Source organism: Chionomys nivalis, chromosome 17, assembly GCF_950005125.1.
Source record: "Chionomys nivalis chromosome 17, mChiNiv1.1, whole genome shotgun sequence".
Classification (NCBI taxonomy): domain Eukaryota; kingdom Metazoa; phylum Chordata; class Mammalia; order Rodentia; family Cricetidae; genus Chionomys; species Chionomys nivalis.
In genome coordinates this window covers 41,682,074-41,700,494 of record NC_080102.1, presented here as the reverse complement: position 1 = coordinate 41,700,494, position 18,421 = coordinate 41,682,074, and the positions used below count along the sequence as shown (strand labels likewise).

The 18,421-nt window shown below is 50.0% G+C and overlaps 1 protein-coding gene across 1 annotated transcript in view; it reads right to left on the bottom strand.

Moving 5' to 3' along the window:
• The window catches only part of Arhgap8 (Rho GTPase activating protein 8), a 40,447-nt gene extending 28,844 nt beyond the window's left edge, over window positions 1-11,603 (bottom strand). Inside the window, exon 1 of the mRNA XM_057792092.1 lies at window positions 11,308-11,603. The gene's annotated coding sequence lies outside the window, so the exon portion shown is untranslated. The remainder of the gene's footprint in view (window positions 1-11,307) is intronic.
• Window positions 11,604-18,421: the final 6,818 nt, after the last annotated feature.

The following is an 18,421-nucleotide window of genomic DNA, read 5'->3' as shown; positions in this document are numbered from 1 at the left end:
AAATATCTAAGTAAATAAATGTAATTAAAACTTTTATATACAATAATTTAAACCATTCTACAGGGTCTGGAAGGATTCCTCGGTGGTTAAGAGCACTGGCTGCTGTTGTAGAGGACCTGGGTTCAGTTCCAGCAGACACCTGTATGTAATTCCAGTTCCAGAGGCATCAGTGCCCTCTTCCATCATATAAGGGCACTAAATGCATATGGTACACATATATACATGCAGGCAAAATACTCATGTTTATGCAATTAAAATAAGTAATTTTTTCTTTATTTTACATTTCTTTGTTTTTGTTTTGTTGTTGTTTTGTTTTTGAGACAGGGATTCTCTATGTTGTCCTGGAACTCATTCTATAGACTAGCTGGCCTCGAACTCACAGTTATCTGCTTGCCTCTGCCTCCTGAGTGCTGGGGTTAAAGGTGTTCATCACCACTATACAGCTGTTTTAACAAGTCCCAGGCCACCCTTGCATCACAAAACTTCTGTCCTGTTTTTAAACTCTGTTTTTAACTCTGTTTTTAAAGCTCTGGTTGACACTTAGAACAATTAGTAAAAACCAAGCTTTAGGGATGACACAAGATAGTATTCCTATCTACACCAAAGAACTTCAGGGCTGAGGATATGGCTCAATGTATATTCATGAGGACCTGAGCTCCGATCCTCCAGAAGCCAAGTTTATTAGCAAAACACAGCAGAACACACCTGCGAGCCCAACAACCAGGGAGATGGTACAGGAGGGGCCCTGGGGCTCATTGGCCAGTCAGTCTAGTGGAATCAGCAAGATCTAAGTCTCAGAAAATATGGTGAAGAGTGACCAAGGAGGACACTGGACATTGACATCTGGCCTCCGCAGATACACAGACACACAAGGGGGCGGGGCGAGAAAGGGAGAGAATCAAACTTCAGTGCTGTGACTAAAACAGAGTAGAGTATACATCTTCAAATACAGATGGGAAACTAAAACCGTAACTAGGAGACATCACTACAGACACCACAGCAGCTCTGCATGCAGATAAGCAGGGGGATTAGACCTCTCTAGGCTAAGGTATGAAACGTGTTAGAACTCACGATACTGACCAGTAAGGGTGAGATCAGTGTGGGTTGCCCAGCAAGACTCTGCCTCAAAACAACGCCCCCCCCCCCCATGCACACATAATCTTCAGGCTACAGAAATATTTAAAAGCGGGAAGCAGAGACTGAGGGGAAGCACCCTTCTCAACCACAGTGCTCTGGGGAGAAGCTCTGTGTTGCTTCCGTGCAGACACCAGCCCAAGGTCATGCACAGGTCAGTGCCCAGGGCAGGAAGCCCAGACTCTTGGCTCTGTGCTTCTGCAAGTTCTCTACCAGGTGAGGAGATGTAAGTGAGCTCTCCCTGCTGAAGCCCCCCGCCTGGGTGTTGTTAAACTGGTCATCTTTAGCAGGAGAGTAGGCCATCAGGAGGAATTGCTGCAGCTTCTCTCTTGTCAACAGTGACATTTCTAGATTCCTTGTCCAGTTGCCACACACCCTTCCCCCTGCCCATGCTGTTCCTCTACCCTCTCTAAAATCCTCAGCCATCTGGGCCCCAGGTCAGGACTCTGCCGTTATGCTGCTATGTGGCTTTGGCCTGGAGCTTTGCTCCATCTAGGTGGGTGGGCTGATAGACAGGATGGTTGCTAACTTATTGCCAAGTCCCTAGGGCTGCCAGGGCAAGGCTGGCAGGAGATCCTGAAAGAAAGGCATCCATAATGGGGGAGGAACGGAGAGGGCAAAGGTCCCGGAGAGAGAGAGAGAGCCAGTGTATGATGCCCAGAGGAGACAAGCAGGGAGAGGTCTTGTGTCTCCCATGTATCCCTTCTACAGACCTGCAACAGACATAGAGACACATGAATTCTGATTAGAGAACACCTGTAATTCAGGCCACCTACCTCCATATCCTTCCCTGTGACATTCCTTCCTACACTAATGTGGACAGCTAAGACACCTCAGCCCTCCTATACTTCACACAAGAGACTTGACCTGTGGCCTCCCCACTGTCTCCCCAAGCCTGCACCGTGTCACCTAACACTGGATGCTGTGGCTCTAAGCTGGGGAGCCACTGGCCCAGGCCTCAGATGCATACTCAGGGTCAGGTTTACTTCCTGGCAAGGTGCAGGACATCAGTGCCAGGCTCCATCAGCTCACCTTCTCTCCAGCACTCCTCAGGTCTAAAATTATCCACACTGGAGAGCGGCTCACTGGGGACCTCGCTGGTATGGGATGTTACCCAGGCTGGGACCCTGCGTCCACAGCTAGCAAGGAAAACCTACTACAAAAGCCAGCAAAAGAACTTGGTCCTCAGAGCCCACAGCTCAGGACACATGTTGCCTGAGGCAGCTGGCCAGGAACCAGTAATGGCGGAGAGGCCAGCCCTCACACTATCCACGGGGTCAAGTAGCTGCACAGAGCCCACAGCCAAGGTCTCTGCAGCGATGATGGCTCACTTTTCCTCTGTCCTCTGCATTAGCCAACCATTATGTGGATCCTTTAGTCTTAACAAGAGCAAGCACTTGATCCCCTGGTAGAGCCGGGATGCTTTGTTCTAAAGTTTGCATGGTCAGCCCTGCTGCACCATTGGCAGGAAGGGGTTTGTGCCCCCTTCCTGCTGCAGCCATCGAGTAGGAATTAAACCAGGGCTCTTCCGGAATCCTGCACTGCTCTCAGCCTCGCCTGACTCTTGGTGCTGTGCACAGTGGGAGGGAGGACAGAAGAAGGAGTCTGAACAGACCCAAGAAGAAAGCTGGACCATACTGCCTCTGAGAGGTCTAGAAGGTTGTGAAGATACCCGTATCCTGTCCCCATCAGATACCACATGGCTATCTGGTTTTCTCCAAGCCTAGGAGTCACTGGTGATGCTAACTGATAGAGGTCCCTAAGGAGTGACTGTTCCAAGGTGAGGCTGTACACACAGGGCCATGACAGGGTCCCTTGCATGTGTCAACTGGTTGGGCCACCAGTGCCCTTGTGTCTGTTCAAACACTAGTCTCTGCTGTGAAGATATTTGTGGGTGATGTTGGCATCTAAGTCACATGACCCCCTTTAACATAGGCAGATGCTATCTAATCCGTAAGGACCCTAGGAGTGGCCCAACCCTCCAGCTCCAGCTCAGGCTGGTTCCTCAGGCCTAGGCTCCATTCTGAAGCTAGGCTGGAACTATTTTGAGTCACCTCATTAACATAAACTCATCTGTAGCTGAAAGAGCTCAGCACATATAGCAAATGATGCTCATTTTTACACACACACACACACACATCCAGTCCTAGCATATGCCAGGCAATTGCTCTTCCACTGAGTCACACTGCTTCCAATCTCCATACTCCATATATATCTGGCATGTGGTGCGTGTGTGTGTATGTGTGCACGTGCATGCACGACTGCATGTACGTGCAAACACAGAGGTCAGCGGAAGACATCAGGTATCCTACCAGTCTCTGCCTTATTCCCTAAGACACAGTCTCTCATTGAACCCAAAGCTAGGTTGGCAGTCAGCAAACCCCAGAGGTCCTCCTGTCTCTGGCCACCTGTGCAGGGCTGGGGTTACAGGTGCATGCCCACACCCAGCTTCTTACAAGGGTGCTGGCGATCTGGACGCAGAACTGCATGCTTGCCCTGCAAGCGCTCTTATTCACTGAGCCATCTCGGCTCACTCCCGCCAATGTACATCTTAAAGCTCCTGTCCCAGCCTGGCTGCAGGCACGGTCTGGCCGCTATCTACCATCCTCACTCTGGAGGGGAATTCTCCATTTCCCGGCAGGAGTGTCAACCCTCTTGGCAACAGCCCCCACATCACAGCAATCGCGCTAGGGATGATCAGAAACTCATAACTTTCTGGCTTTCTGGGTCTCCCTAGGTGGAGTAAAGTTTCCCAGGGACTCAAGACGCCCCACGTGCCCCATGCAGGACCAGCATAGTCAAAGCCCCTCATAAATGCCAGAGTGACAGGTCACACTGCAAACAGATCTTCTGCACTGCTCAGTGTTTCTGAGCCCCAGCCCTGTCCCCCAAGCCTGCCTGGCTCCGCCTGTGTCCACTGTCTCCACTTGTTCCCTTTGCAGCCCAGCAGACTCCAGGAGTCTCCCCCATGTGGGGCTTGTTCCTGGGGGAGCATTCGGCATCTGTGACGCTGGGAGAGCTTCGGCCCTCATTAGTGCCCAAGACCAGAACAGGCGATCCAGCGCAGGCGTGCTATGCAAAACAGGCTCCAAACCACCCAAGGGGTCTATTTATATTCACAGCAAAATGGTTTGTTGCTGTCAAAATGTGTTTGCATATTACACAAACAGACCCTCGTAGCAATTATCTTAATGCTATCGCTACAAATGAACACCTACTTACCTCAGGCAAATTAATGCCGGATTTACCTTAAACAGCACAGCCCATGGGGGGTGGGGCACACAGATAAAGAACTCGGCGGATGTGTCCACCTCCAGGGTCTATCAGAATTCAGGAGAGAGGCCCCACACCACCCTTCCTAACTCTCTAAAGCTCAGAAAAAAAGAGGCATGCGCTGGTCAGATCTGCCTCAGACACCACAGCAGAATCCGGCTTTCTGTCTCAGCCACACTAGTGGCCACAAGTCCTCCACCAAGGCCACGAGGTCCCTGGTGCTGGCAAGGGGCACACACACAGACCTTACTCACTTGTCCAGAGGGAGAGATAGGTGATCTAGGTGAGACACCAGGAGGTAGAAAGGGCAACAGTGGTGAAGTCCTTGTGGCTAACTGGTAGGAGGCTGGAGTTCAAAGCCCCTCCCATCTAGCCCACCCTCACAGCCTGGAGCCCCTCCTATCATCTGGGCACAGCTGGTACCTCAATCACAGTTTCCACCACCCACGCTCAGTGCTGGCCTGGGGCCCTGGCCTTCCACTCTCTCCAAAGGATGCTGCAGTATCAGTCCCAAACATCCCTGTCTCCGTTTGTTTTTCTGTTGCTGTGATTTAAAACAAAAACAAAAAACAACTTTGACCAAAAGCAACTTTGAGGAGGAAAGGGCTTATTTCATCCTACCCTTCCGGGTCCCAGTTGAGCACTGAGGGAAATAAGGCAGGACCCACGGAGGAATGCTCTTTACTGGTTTGCTCACTGGTCCAAGCTTGGTTAGTTTGCTAAACTATCCCAGGCCCACCCACCTATGGATGTGCTGCCCATAGTGGGCTAGACCGCCCCACATCAATCATCAATCATACCACACAAACATGACCACACAGGCCAATCTGAGCTGGGTGATTCCTCAATTGAGGTTCCCTCTTCCTAGGTAATTCTAGGCATGTTAAGAATAAAAAGCAAACCGAACACTCCCCAAACACTAGACATGACCATCTGATGCCTGCCCAGTGCCTAGCCAATGCCTCCTGTTTCAAGTCTCTTCCCAGCAGGAGCGTCCTGAAGTCCCCATTCCCACCCAAATGCTGCCCTCCAGGAAACAAGACTGGCCACTTCTACCCCATGCCTCTTGCTTTAGCCATATGGTCCTCAGGCGCTCTTCACACACCACACTGCGGCCACCTCAGAGCCTCTGCACACACTGTTCTTGCTACCTGGAACACACAACCCCACGCAAGACGAATGATCCATACAGCGCCAACTGCCGTCACTGGTTGAAGCCCAAGTCCTAGTCCAGTCTGGGTTCAACAATCCTACCTCGACCTTCCGTCCTTCCTCACAGGAGTTAAGAACAATCCACAGCCGGGCGGTGGTGGCGCACGCCTGTAATCCCAGCACTTGGGAGGCAGAGGCAGGCGGATCTCTGTGAGTTCGAGACCAGCCTGGTCTACAAGAGCTAGTTCCAGGACAGGCTCCGAAAACCACAGAGAAACCCTGTCTCGAAAAACCAAAAAAAAAAAAAAAAAAAAAGAACAATCCACAATACCAGATTCCCACAATACCAGATCCAGGGACTCTGACGCCCTCTTCTGGCCTCTGGGTCACTGCACACGCAGACATATATAAAGGCAAAACACCCATACACATAAAATAAAAATAAATAAGTAAGTAAATCTTGGGGTACAGAACGGGAGGAGAGGAGGGAGGGAAAATGTGATCAGTATGTAAAATAAATGAAAGAAATGTTATTTAAATAAAATAAAATACAAATAAGTAAATAAATCTTTAGCAGATGAAAAGGGGCTGGAGAGATAGTTCAGTAGTTAGGAACACTTACTGCTCTTCTAGAGGACTGAAGTCCAGTTCCCAGAGCAGTTCACAGCCATCTGTGACTCCAGTTCCAGGGGATCCAAACCCCCCTCTGGCCTCCCTGGGAGCCTGCACTCATACGCACACACCCATACAGACACACGGGCACACACATATATGCATAATGAAAAAAATAACTTTTGGCGAAATTAATAAATCGGTGGCTGGAGAGATGGTTCGGTAGTTGGGAGTTCCCACTTTTCCGGAGGTTCTGAGCTCTGTTCCCAGCACCCACATCAGATGGCTCACAGCTGCCTGGGACTCCAACACTAGGGATGGGATACCCTATTCTGGCCTCTGAGGGTACTGACCAACAGTTGCGTGCACGCGCGCGCGCACACACACACACACGCACACACACACCCCTGCGCAGCCTGAGAGGTGGGCGGGGCACAGCTGGGACTGCAGAGTTCGTATCTTCCACAGACCACAAGCCCGGGAAAACCCAGCCCAGGCATCCTGTCCCTGCTGCATTGACAGGGTAGAGTTTAATTTTAAGGCAGGTGGAGAAAAGGCAGTGGTGGCTCCTAGAAGTCTCCAGAATCCAGACCTGTCAAACCAGTTCCTTCTGAGAGTCCCTGGCTCCTGCTCCCTCCAAATGAAAGGTCAGTTTTTTTTTTGCTCCCAAGTTGGAGCTGGCTGGCCTTCAGCAGGGAAGGGACAGCGGCACACAAACAACACCTAGGCTTGCTCTGCAAGGCCACAGACAGACTAATGCTAACAAATGTGATCTCTCACGAAACTGTGGGGCCTCTTTGGGACACTGTGTGTAAATCAACTCAGTTTGACCCCTCCATAACTCTGGAGTTTGGAATTTCCCAGGAAAACAAGGCTAATAATTGACTGAAGGTCACACAGCCTGTGGCCCAGGTATGGGGACCCATCCCCAGGTGTTAACCGCTGCACAGCCTCCACTGAACACACACATTATCCTCCAAGCTTTAACCACCTTAGGATGCCTGTGAGAGAAGATGGGGACCCAAAGCAGTGGCTTAGGAAGAGCCGTTCACCCAACCCTGCTTCAAGGAACCCAGAAACTTGGACAAATGGGCTATTAGAAGTTGCACACGTACCCCAGATCCAAGTCTGTCCCCACCTGCGGGAGCCACTCAAGAAGATTCTAGATACCTGTGGAACATCTTTCACAGGCATCAAATTCAACCAAATCGTGGGGGAAGATAAGAGACAGAAAACTTCTTATTTCTATCCCTGTGCTAACGTCTGTGAAGCAGGATAGAAAGACATGGAAAATAATGGAGGCATGAAAAAGGAAAAGAGCCCTTGCCCACAAGTCTGCTTGAAGCTTCTCCCTAGATGAGAAGCAGAATTCTATCACATTCAACACCTCTGAAGGTCTTTCTCCATTCCTAGCTCTAAACCTGCAATTTTCTAGGACTTTCACCCAAAACCCCATTTACAGTAAAACACATCCTAAGACCCTTGTGCAATCTTAGAGGCTCTTGGTTTAACTTTATCAGACTATAACCTACCTCCAGAGCCATTCCGTTATTTTACCTAGCAAAGAGGGGGCAGGGAGAGGAGGTTCTTAGCAACCTTTTGAGATATAACTTGAAAGCCACGAAAATGGTCTATATGGCTGATGCTAAGACTCTTATTGGCTCTCCCGTGAGAAGCCCATAACCACACTTGGATATATCTTAACCTTTCCTTGAGTGCTGTTCTTTCTTTAAACTCCAGCGCTTAAAATTTATGTCAAGATATCTTTTAGTGGATAGTCATGGTGGCATGGTACACACCTTTAATCCCAGCATTCAGACAAAGACAGCAGGATCTCTGTGAGTTCAAGGTTAGCCTGGTCCACATAGTAAGTTCCAAGAGAGTCAGGGATACACAAGAGAGACCTTGTCTCAAAACAACAAAAGTCTTTTAGGGGCTGGAGAGATGGCTCAGCAGTTAAGAGCACGTACTGCAAGCCGGGCAGTGGTGGCGCACGCCTTTAATCCCAGCACTTGGGAGGCAGAGGCAGGCGGATCTCTGGGAGTTCCAGGCCAGCCTGGTCTACAAGAGCTAGTTCCGGGACAGGCTCCAAAGCTACAGAGAAACCCTGTCTCGAAAAACAAAAAAAAAAAAAAACAAACAAAAAAAAGAGCACGTACTGCTCTTGCAAAGGACTCAAGTTCAGTTCCCGGCACCCACATCAGGTAGCTCACAACTGCTAGCTCCAGGGGATCTGACACCCTCTATGGTCTCTGCAGGAACCTGCCCCCTTGTATGCAGATACCCACTCACTCCTCACACATAATTTAACATAATTTTTATTTTGAAAAGTCAGAAGAAGGTTTCGGATCCATTGGAACTGGAGTTCCAGGTGGTTGCAAGCCACTACATGGGTGCTGGACCATCTCTCCAGCACTTGAAAGTTCTTTTAATAAACCACGACTCTTCATTGTGAGGCCTAGTGTTTCTCTTTTCCTAAGCACCTTGCTTTCTGCTTTGATGTGGGAGTCTTCTGTTTTATGTTGATTTCATTGGTTAAATAAAGAAACTGCCTTGGCCCTTTAATAAGACAGAAAATTAGGTAGGCGGAGTTGACAGAACAGAATGCTGGGAGAAAGAAGCCGAGTCAAGCAGTTGTCATGATTCTCCCACTCCAGACAGACGCAGGTTAAGTTCTTTCCTGGTAAGCCAGCTCGTGGTGCTACACAGAATATTAGAAATGAGTTAGATCAATATGTAAGAGCTAGCCAATAAGAGGCTAGAACTAATGGGCCAAGCAGTGTTTAAAAGAATACAGTTTGTGTGTTGTTATTTTGGGGCTTAAGCTAGCCAGGCAGCCAGGAGCTAGGGCGGCAGGAACACAGCCCGCCGCTCCCACTACAACACTGCTTTTAACTAAACTTCAACTGCTTTGCACTGCCTATTCGTGAACTTCCGTTTTCCGTGGAAGCCAACAGGAGCTTCCTCAGATCATTGAGGGCCAAAGTATGGAGGTGCACATCTGCCTCTCACTGCAGACATCTGGAAGGGCAGGCACGTGCCAGAAGGGCTTCCAAAATCTCCAAATTACACCAGCCTGCTCCCACAGAGACAGATTCCAAGCCTGGCTTTCCAATTACCAGCCCTAAAGCCTATGATTCTCCTGCCTCAGTTTCCTCATCTGTAGAAGTGGGCAGTGCCACTACCATCTCAGGAGGCTGGTTTGAGTGAGGAATGAGGCCATCGGCAGGCAAGGATGACTTGATCTCTGCTGGGAGCTTTGCAGATGTCGAGGCTGCTCCCCACAGCGACGTGGCCAGCTCAAAATCCACTAGGTGTACTAGTTCATTTTTGTAATGTCAGCATGTGGAAGGTTGAGGCAGGAGGATTACCTCAAGTTTAAAGCCAGCCTGGGCTAAACAGTGAGACCTGTCTCCAAACAAAATAAAATAATCAAGCTCTCCCAAATCCTATTGAAGTTTTACCTGAATCATATGACCAGTGCCTCAGTTTCCCCATTAATGAAATGAGGGTGATTTAGGATTGGGATGGGTTTCTAGTGTGGTCAGGCACTTCCAGGTGACAGCTCTTAGCTATCCTATATTTTAGTTTATTATTAGACACAGGGTCTCACCCACCCAGGCTGGCTTCAAACTCAATATGTAGCCAAGGGTGGCTTTTTATCCTCACTTTGATAAGTGCTGAGATTACAACCTCAGGCCACCACACATCTGGTTCATGTGTCACAGGGAAGCAAACCCAGGATTAGTGTATGTTAGGCAGGAGTTCTATTAATTTAGCTACATCCCTAACCCTGCCGTCCTCTTTTTTTTCTTTTTTTTTAATATTTATTTATTTATTATGTATACAATGTTCTGTCTACACGTATGCCTGCAGGTCAGAAGAGGGCACCAGACCCCATTACAGATGGTTGTGAGCCACCACGTGGTTGCCGGGAATTGAACTTGGAAGGGCAGGTAATGCTCTTAACCACTGAGCCATCTCTCCAGCCTCCCCTGGCGTCCTCTTTAACTGAAGCCACCTCTCTGTTCATTATTGACAGGATACCCCAAACCTGCACTCATAAACACCAGGATTCACAGGGTGATTAGCCAGGGGAGCTCCCCAACTTTACAGAGCTCTCCGAAGTTGCGTTTTACAGTGAGCTGATCCAAGCACATAGCCTGGGCACGCTGGTCTCAACCTCTCCTGGACCTCCCAGCAACCTAAGAGCCACACCCCACCTACCTATCTCTCACTCATCTTCCAGTTCAATTGCAGCTACTCCAGGAAAGTATCCATACCCCCTGGCTTTGATCACGGAGAGCTGATTCTGGACTCCTGAGAGCTGGAGGCTGACCTGACCTCTGGGAGTAGCTGAGCTTAGACTTCCAGTCCCCTGCCCCCTCCCCCATCCCCGCGCTGACTGTGGGGAGGGTTTGTCAGGGCATTCCACAGGGAACTCCCAAGCATATCCTGAAACAACAGAGGACAATGAAGGTTGCTTATTTTCCAAACTGTTGAGTCGAACTGAGTTTTCACCTGGCCTCAAGTTCGCCCTGACTCTCGCTGACAGTGCGCCCAACTAAGCAGAATCTGTCTCAGAGCAGACCTGTCTGCAGCCTGGCACCGGCCAGGCCCTTTCCCCACCCCAGCAAACAGAACAGGACGAAGGAATGCCACCCCTCCCCCCTGGTGGCCTCCGCAGTTTCCCAGCAGAGCCCCAACGGCCAGCAACACTCTTGGGAGGCCTTTGCCAGATTTGGGAAAGCGAAAGGAGTCCGCGCAGGCTGCCCTGCCCCAGTGGGGACTTCCGAAGCTCGCAGCCTATAAAACTGGGAGTTGCACCCAGTGACAAGATGACCAGATAGACCCCAGCCGCGGGACCCCACGTGCATCCTCAGCACCCGCCCCGGCCTCAGTATTCCTGCGTGTGAAACGGGAATGATGCTACCATGATGCGCTCAGGTTTGGTGCGGGAGCCGACGGGTGCTGACCCCGGTGATCCAAAGGGGACCAAACCCGCGTCAGAAGGAAGCGAGGGACAGAGTGGGAAGTGGAGGGACAGCCGAAGGAAGGTGGAGTGGGAAGAGGCTGGGGTCAGAGGCACAGGAGTCGCGACTCCCCCACCCAAGCAGTTCTCCCAGGGGTACTCACCCGCCGACCACAGCGCTCTTCACTTGGTGTCTGTAACTCCAGCCGCTCACCTGGCCAGGCTCCGGCAGGTTCCTCCGCGACAGGCCCCGCCCAACGTCAGAAAGCGCGCAACCGGGAGACCTCAGGGTGGGCGGGACCAGGGCAGGTGGCTCCAGCTCGTTGCTGGAGAGAGCTGAGGGATACTGGCCCTCTGTCGCCTCCACACTCCCTGCCAGCCCGCAGATTTACCCTCATTCGTGATGCGCTGGATGAGACGGGAAATCGGAGATCTGTGCTGAGTTAGGAAACTGAGCCCGCATCCCAGATGGTCTGACCCGCAGTCCCAGGCCTGATGCAGGCTCTCTAGGCTCTCTGCTCGTTGCCTCGGCGGCTGTCTCTGCCCAAGGCCAGAGAAGCCGGGGCTGGAGACTCAGAACCACTCCCACACTCCTGTGACTTGCCTCTAGGCACAAGAAGTACTCGACGTCCTAAAGAGAGCAGTCCAGTGGAGGAGGGAGGCATGAAAGTGGCTTTACCAGAGAGTGTACTTCTGCCTCCGGGCTGCCGCTTCATCCACTTCCTGATGTCCTGCTGGGCCAGTGCGTCTTTCCACACACCCCTCATCTCTGGCATCCACTTGCTATCCACCAACCTACAACTCTGATGACCTCCAGTTCTCACCTCAATCCCAAGCTCAGGCCCCTAGCGACACGCTCGCCTCCCCAACTCCTCCCCATCCCATTTTCCCAATGGTGGGGTCCAAACTGTTGAGTCCTCACATCTTCTGTGTGGTCCACTCTCAAGCCCTGATGGCTCCTTCAACATATGTCACAGTACCACCGTTTCCCAGTAAGTCAAGTTACTGGTCTCCCGGCTCCTGTCTTTGCACCCTGTCCATCCGCCCCCACACAGGGTCCTGGGGGTCCCTTTCTGAGGATCCCCACGCAAACTTCACTTGAAGTTTCTCTTCTCCAATAGATAAGGCAGCTCCACAGACCAGCTGCCCTGCGTGGATGGGACATGGTCTTGAGGAACCTTGGTGGGGCAGCTAAAACAGGGCAGTATTGACACCACCCACCTCTAGAGGGTGTAGTGATCTCAGGGGGACAGTCAGTGGTTTAAGCCACTACCCCCTGTTTATAGAAGCGACTGGACCACAGGCCTTCATGGAGGGCAAACTCCTCCAGAGGATCTGTTGGAATTTGCTGGATGGTGGGAAAGAGAAAAATATGATTTGCTGTATCTACCACTGTGCCCTAGTAGGGAAGCTTGGCTCACTGCGGGTGTAGGGAGAGTCAAAACATCTCCGCCTTCCTTTGCTGAGCCCGTAACTGAAGCCCCTTTAACAGAAGACAGCCTAACAAGTGGGTAGCATGCATAATTATCTCATGGAAGAGTTTAATTTTTTTTACTTTTTTTTTAAAAAAAGATTTATTTATTAATTATGTACACAGTGTTCTGCTTGCATGTATCCCTGCCTGCCAGAAGAGGGCACCAGATCTCATTACAGATGGTTGTGAGCCATCATGTGGATGCTGGGAATTGAACTCAGGACCTCTTGAAGAACAGCCAGTGCTCTTAACCTCTGAGCCATCTCTCCACCCCAAGTTTAATTTTTTTAAATTTATTTTTATTTCACGTGTGTGGGTGTTTTGCCTTGATGCATATCTGTATACCACATGCATTAAGTGCCCATGGAGGCCAGAAGAGGGCATCAGATCCCCTGGAAATGGAGTTACCAGGGTTGTGAGCTGCCATGTGGACGATGGGAACTGAATCTAGGTCTCTCTGCACGAGCAGCCAATGTTCTTAACCAATGAGCCACCTCTCAGTCCTATTTCATGTAAGTTTTGCAAGACATGGAAAACTTCATAAAGAAAGGAAGACCTAGAGATATATGTGCATTGTGAATTTTCATACCTGGCTTTGAGGAAGGGTATTAGTCAGGGAGGAACAAGATTGGTGGGTAAAAGGTCATGGCCTAACGGTAGTAAACTGGGGGAAGTTAACCCCTCCACTGTGTCCCCATGTCTCTGGGTGTAATGAGGCACCTCTCATGGGATCTTGTGACCTGGTCAGGGGAGAAAGGAAAGGGGAGGTATAAACCTCATATCAGTTAGTCCTATGTCTTGTTGCTATGACACCATGCCCATGACAGAACCAGCTTAAGGCTCGAAGGGTTCATATTGGCTCACAGTGTATGGGGACAGCAGGGTAGCAGTGGTGAGAGACATACTGGTGCTTGTTCTCGTTCTTTTCTTTTATACTTAGTAAGTGTGTGTGTGTGTGCATGCATGTGTGTGTGTATGTGCATGTGTGTATAGAGGTACCCTCAGGGACCAAAAGAAGATGATAGATTCCTGGGAACTAGAGTTACAGCCAATGTAGGCCACCCAACCTTGGTCCTGGGAATGGGACTCAGGTCCTCTGCAAGAACAGGAAGCTCTCTTAAAGGCAGAGCCATCTCTCCTGTTCCTTGCTTCACTCTGGGACTCCAGCCCATGGGATTGTGACACCCACATCCAAGGTGGGTCCTCTCTCCTAAGTTTTTGGCATCATCCTCATAGTCATGTCCAGATGTGTCTCCTAGGTTGAACTTAATCCTTCTAAGCAACCTTCCCAAGAGCCATGTTTGGGGGATCATGTTCTGAACCCACATCACTAGCTGTCTGGTCACCAGGGTGGGATCTAGGCTTAGGATAAGGTAGACTTGGCAAGGACCTGGGTTTGTGGTAACACTGCACATTGCCTGGGTCAGGTCTGCCCCGAGGCCTTCTTACTTTAGCCCCATGCACCCACACCATCTATTAGTGTTTGAGCTCGAGTTTTTCATTCCACAGGAGTCAAAGCATCCTGACGGGTGTTAGGTTGGGAGCGTAGGCCCCAGTCCCTCGCATCTATCTCAGCCCCCAAGCCTGGTCTGGACTTCAAATCCCAGCAGGCCAGTTCCTGACTCCTCCCTAGAGGTGGGGTCAGGACCACTCCCCAGGGTACTTAAGTGATCCCCAAAAGAAGAACAGGTGGTCTCTCTCCCTCCCGGGGCTCGCGTTCCCGCGGCTTCCCGGGGTTTCCCCCTCGGGGCCACCCGAGAGCGCAGATCTCCCATTAAACCTGGATATTTCTTCATTTGGCTTGTTTTGATTTGGCTTGATTGGGAATTTTTGTGTCGTCAGAGAGCTTGCTTAGGAAATATTCCTAACAATGGGAAAGCAGACTTTTTGTTTTCTCCTGGCAATACGATGGATTGAACCTGGTATCTCGCACTTGCCAGGGTAGGTTTTCTGTCACTGCTCTGGCTTTTTATCCAAGTGGCTAAGTTGTCTCTTAGACAAAGCTAGCAGCAGGGGAAAAAATTATGCCAGGAGGGACCTCTAACCGGCTGAGTCGAAGAAACACTGTATTGGCGAGGGTTCTCTAGAGGAACAGAACTGATAGAATGTTTATATGCAAAGCGGATTTATTATTAGAGCAACTTACAGTCTGTGGCCCAGCCTGTCCAACAATGGCGGATACCAACAGAAGTTCCAAGAGTCCAGGAGTCGCTCAGTCCACCAGGCTGGTGTCTCAGATGGTCTTCAGTACACACTTGGAATCCCAAAGAAGCAGGCTCTAAAGCCAGTGAAGGAATGGACTTGCCAGCAAGAGCAAGCAGGCAAAGAGAGAAAGCTTTCTTCTGCCAGCAGAAGGTGAGGCCAAGATTGAAGGTGAATCTTCCCACCTCAAAAGATTCAGATTAAAAGTGGGTCTTTCCACTTCAATGGTTTAATTAAGAAAAAAAAAATCCCTCACAGGTGTGCCCAGCCATTTGGGTTTTAGGGTTTTTCTTTCTTTTTTTTTTTTTAATTTATTTATTTATTATGTATACAATATTCTGTCTGTATGTATGCCTGCAGGCCAGAAGAGGGCACCAGACCTCATTACAGATGGTTGTGAGCCACCAAGTGGTTGCTGGGAATTGAACTCAGGACCTTTGGAAGAGCAGGCAGTGCTCTTAACCTCTGAGCCATCTCTCCAGCCCTAGGGTTTTTCTTAATTCCAGATGTAGTCAAGTTGATAACCAAGAATAACAATCACACGCACCACACACACACACACCACACCACACACACACACACATCACACACACACACACACACACGCACGCACATGGGTCATAGAAGACTGGTCACTGGTTTTGCTGAAGACAACCATGAAATCACTGTGGTAGGAGGAAGGGACGACAGTGACCTGTCTAAGCAGAGGCCAGGGTGAGGTCATTTGCTCACTGCTCCAGCACATAGTAGGACTGCCTCTGCACAGTAGGGTGGCAGAGCAGTGGTCCCCACATTCCCTCAGTGCCCTCACAGCTGCTTCCTCCTGTGAAGACATTTCAATCATCCTGGCACATGGGCCCGTAAACCAACACAGCACAGCCTGGATACGATTACCTAACATCTTCCTCCCCGCAGAGGACACGAGGTAACAGGCAGCAAAGAACCTGGGTTGAATTCTTTCTACTTCTTATTATATTTATTAGTATATTTGGGGGTGAAACGGTGGCACACGTGTGCCAGGGCATGTGTGTAGAGGTCAGAGGACAACCTTTGGGAGTTAGTTCTCTACTTCTACCACGTGCGTTTACATACACACACAGACACACATACACGCACACACACACACACAAATTAAAACCCATACAGTAAACCAACCATCTATAGTGACTGTATGGCCAGGAGCACAGATATGCGTGTACAACCAGTGACGCAAAAGGGCAGATTTCCCAAAAGGAACTGCACACCAAACACCCTCCCTTTCTTTCTTCTGCGGTAATCGGGCAGTCGGGTTTTCCCTTCTGTTTCTACAACAATAACTTTGATTTCAAAGGCTCTGCAATAAAAAACAAAGGACGATAACACGGAATGAAGAGTTACCACAAAATGGTGTTACTGCCGGCTTTATTCAATTTGATCTTACACTTCTATGAAGTCGGAAGTCCCTTCTTTCCCAAGCGGCAGTTTCTAAGTTGATGAGCACGCTGGGGTGGAGCCCAGGAGACAGGAGGAAAAAAAACTGGGGCCACCAGCCTGGGTCCTAGATTTCCTGTTTGTACTCTCCCCAGTGGCTGGCCCAGCCAGCTGCGGGGAATTGCAATCTTCTTACAACCAGGAAACCTGTGTTTCCGTGCTGCTGACGCAAGGGGACAGGCAGGCAGAAAGGAATCTGGACGTCCTCCAGCCACTCCCTCTGCTGGCCAAGGCACTGGAACCCACAGGTTAGGGGCCTGCTTTCTGTTGGTAGCCGCGCACAGCTCTGCTGGTAGCCAAGGGCAGCGATGGTGCCATGCTCTGTTTCCCAGCAGAGACAAGTGCTGACGGCACAAGGGTCAGCCTTGGTGCACGCTCCATGGTGTTCTCCGGGACCCTGGGACCCAGGATGGAAACCCTTTACGTCCCCAGCCTAGCAGCCTCTGCTCTGGATACTCTAACTCCAAAAAACAGCTACTACCTCCAGGGGAAAGCGTGTTTACTCTAGAACCAAATACGAGTGATGCCATTGTGGTATGGTTGTATGATGTTCTTACAGCAACAGAACAAAGAAAGTCATAAATCAGTGCACTTTGCAAATACAATGGTGGGAGCATCGGGTAAGCAAGTTCCACAAAGCTGGGCCATCTCTGCTCGGACTTCAGACGCTGTCTGATGACCTTCTTAAGCTTTTGGGTTGAGGGGAGGATAAGGGTCCTGTTGTCAGCACATCCCCAAAGATCTCGCTCAAGGGACAGTCACAAGGACACAGAGGAGGACAATGAATGGCTGGCTATCAAGATAGTGTGAGATAATGTGGCTCTGAATCTGCAACATTCCAACCTCTCCACACAGGTGTTGTCTTCTCGGGATCTTCAGTTCATTCCTGTTTGACAGGGGTGTGGCCACTGGTATCCTAGGCTGCTACCCCAGCTCTTCAAAGGCCACTGTTATCAAAGGAGTCTCACCTCATAGGCCTCTGTCTTAGTTAAGCTTCTGTGATAAAGACCATGACCAAAAGCAACTTGGGGAGGCTTTGTTTCAGCATATATACCCTGACCACAGTCCATCAGGGAAACCAGGGCAGGGATTCGAGGCAGAAACTGAAGCAGAAGCCTTGGAGGAAACTGCTTACTGACTGGCTGGTTCCTCATGGCTTGCTCAGTTTGATTGTGATTGATTAATTGATTGGTGGTGATGGTGGTGAGTGTTCGAGACAGGGTTTCTCTGTGTAGCCCTGACTGCCCAGCTGTCCTAGAACTTGATCTGTTGACCAACCAGGCTGGCCTCAAACGCAGAGATCTGCCTACCTCTGCTCCTGGACCTCTGGAATGCTGCAATTAAAAATGTGCACCACCACTGCCGGCACAATTCACTTTGCTATGGCTCCCAGGATCACCTATCCAAAGATGGCACCACCCACAGTTGCCTGGGCCTCCCACACCTATCATCAATTAAGACAATGTCCCATAGATTTATCTACAGTTTGACCTAAAGGGGCATTTCCCAACTGAGGTTCCCTCTCCGATGACACCAGCTTATGTCAGTTGACATAAACTAACTAGACAGTCCCATTGATGGAAAGTGGCCTAACAATTAGTTAACCCAGGCCTCTTTGCCACCAGGGCATGGACAGTGACAGGCTCCACCATAACAAAGTACACTCTAAGGGAGGGGGCTGACTGGGAACACACTGTGTTACCAGGACCACTGCGTCCAGCCTAGGTGTGTGTGTGTGTGTGTAGCAGGCACGTAGGCCCTTGTGCTCACAGATAAACACTAAGGGGACCAGAAATGTTAAACACACACGGTTGTTTCTTCAAGGGGAGAGATGTACACCCTGTTTTCTGTCCAGAAGGCTGGGAGCAAACATGGTTAATAGCCTGGTGACCTTTGTGCTGTCTGTGTGGCCGAGCTTTCTTCCCCCAGACCCTTATCTTGAGCTGGTTTTCTCAGTTAATCTGGAAACCTATCTTTACAGAAGATGCCACTTTACAAAGAGTTTTGACGTAGTCATGTCTTAAACTTTGTTGTGCACACTGAGTTTATCATTACTAGGAAACTTTATTTATTTATTTATTATACAATATTCTGTCTGTGTGTATGCCTGAAGGCCAGAAGAGGGCGCCAGA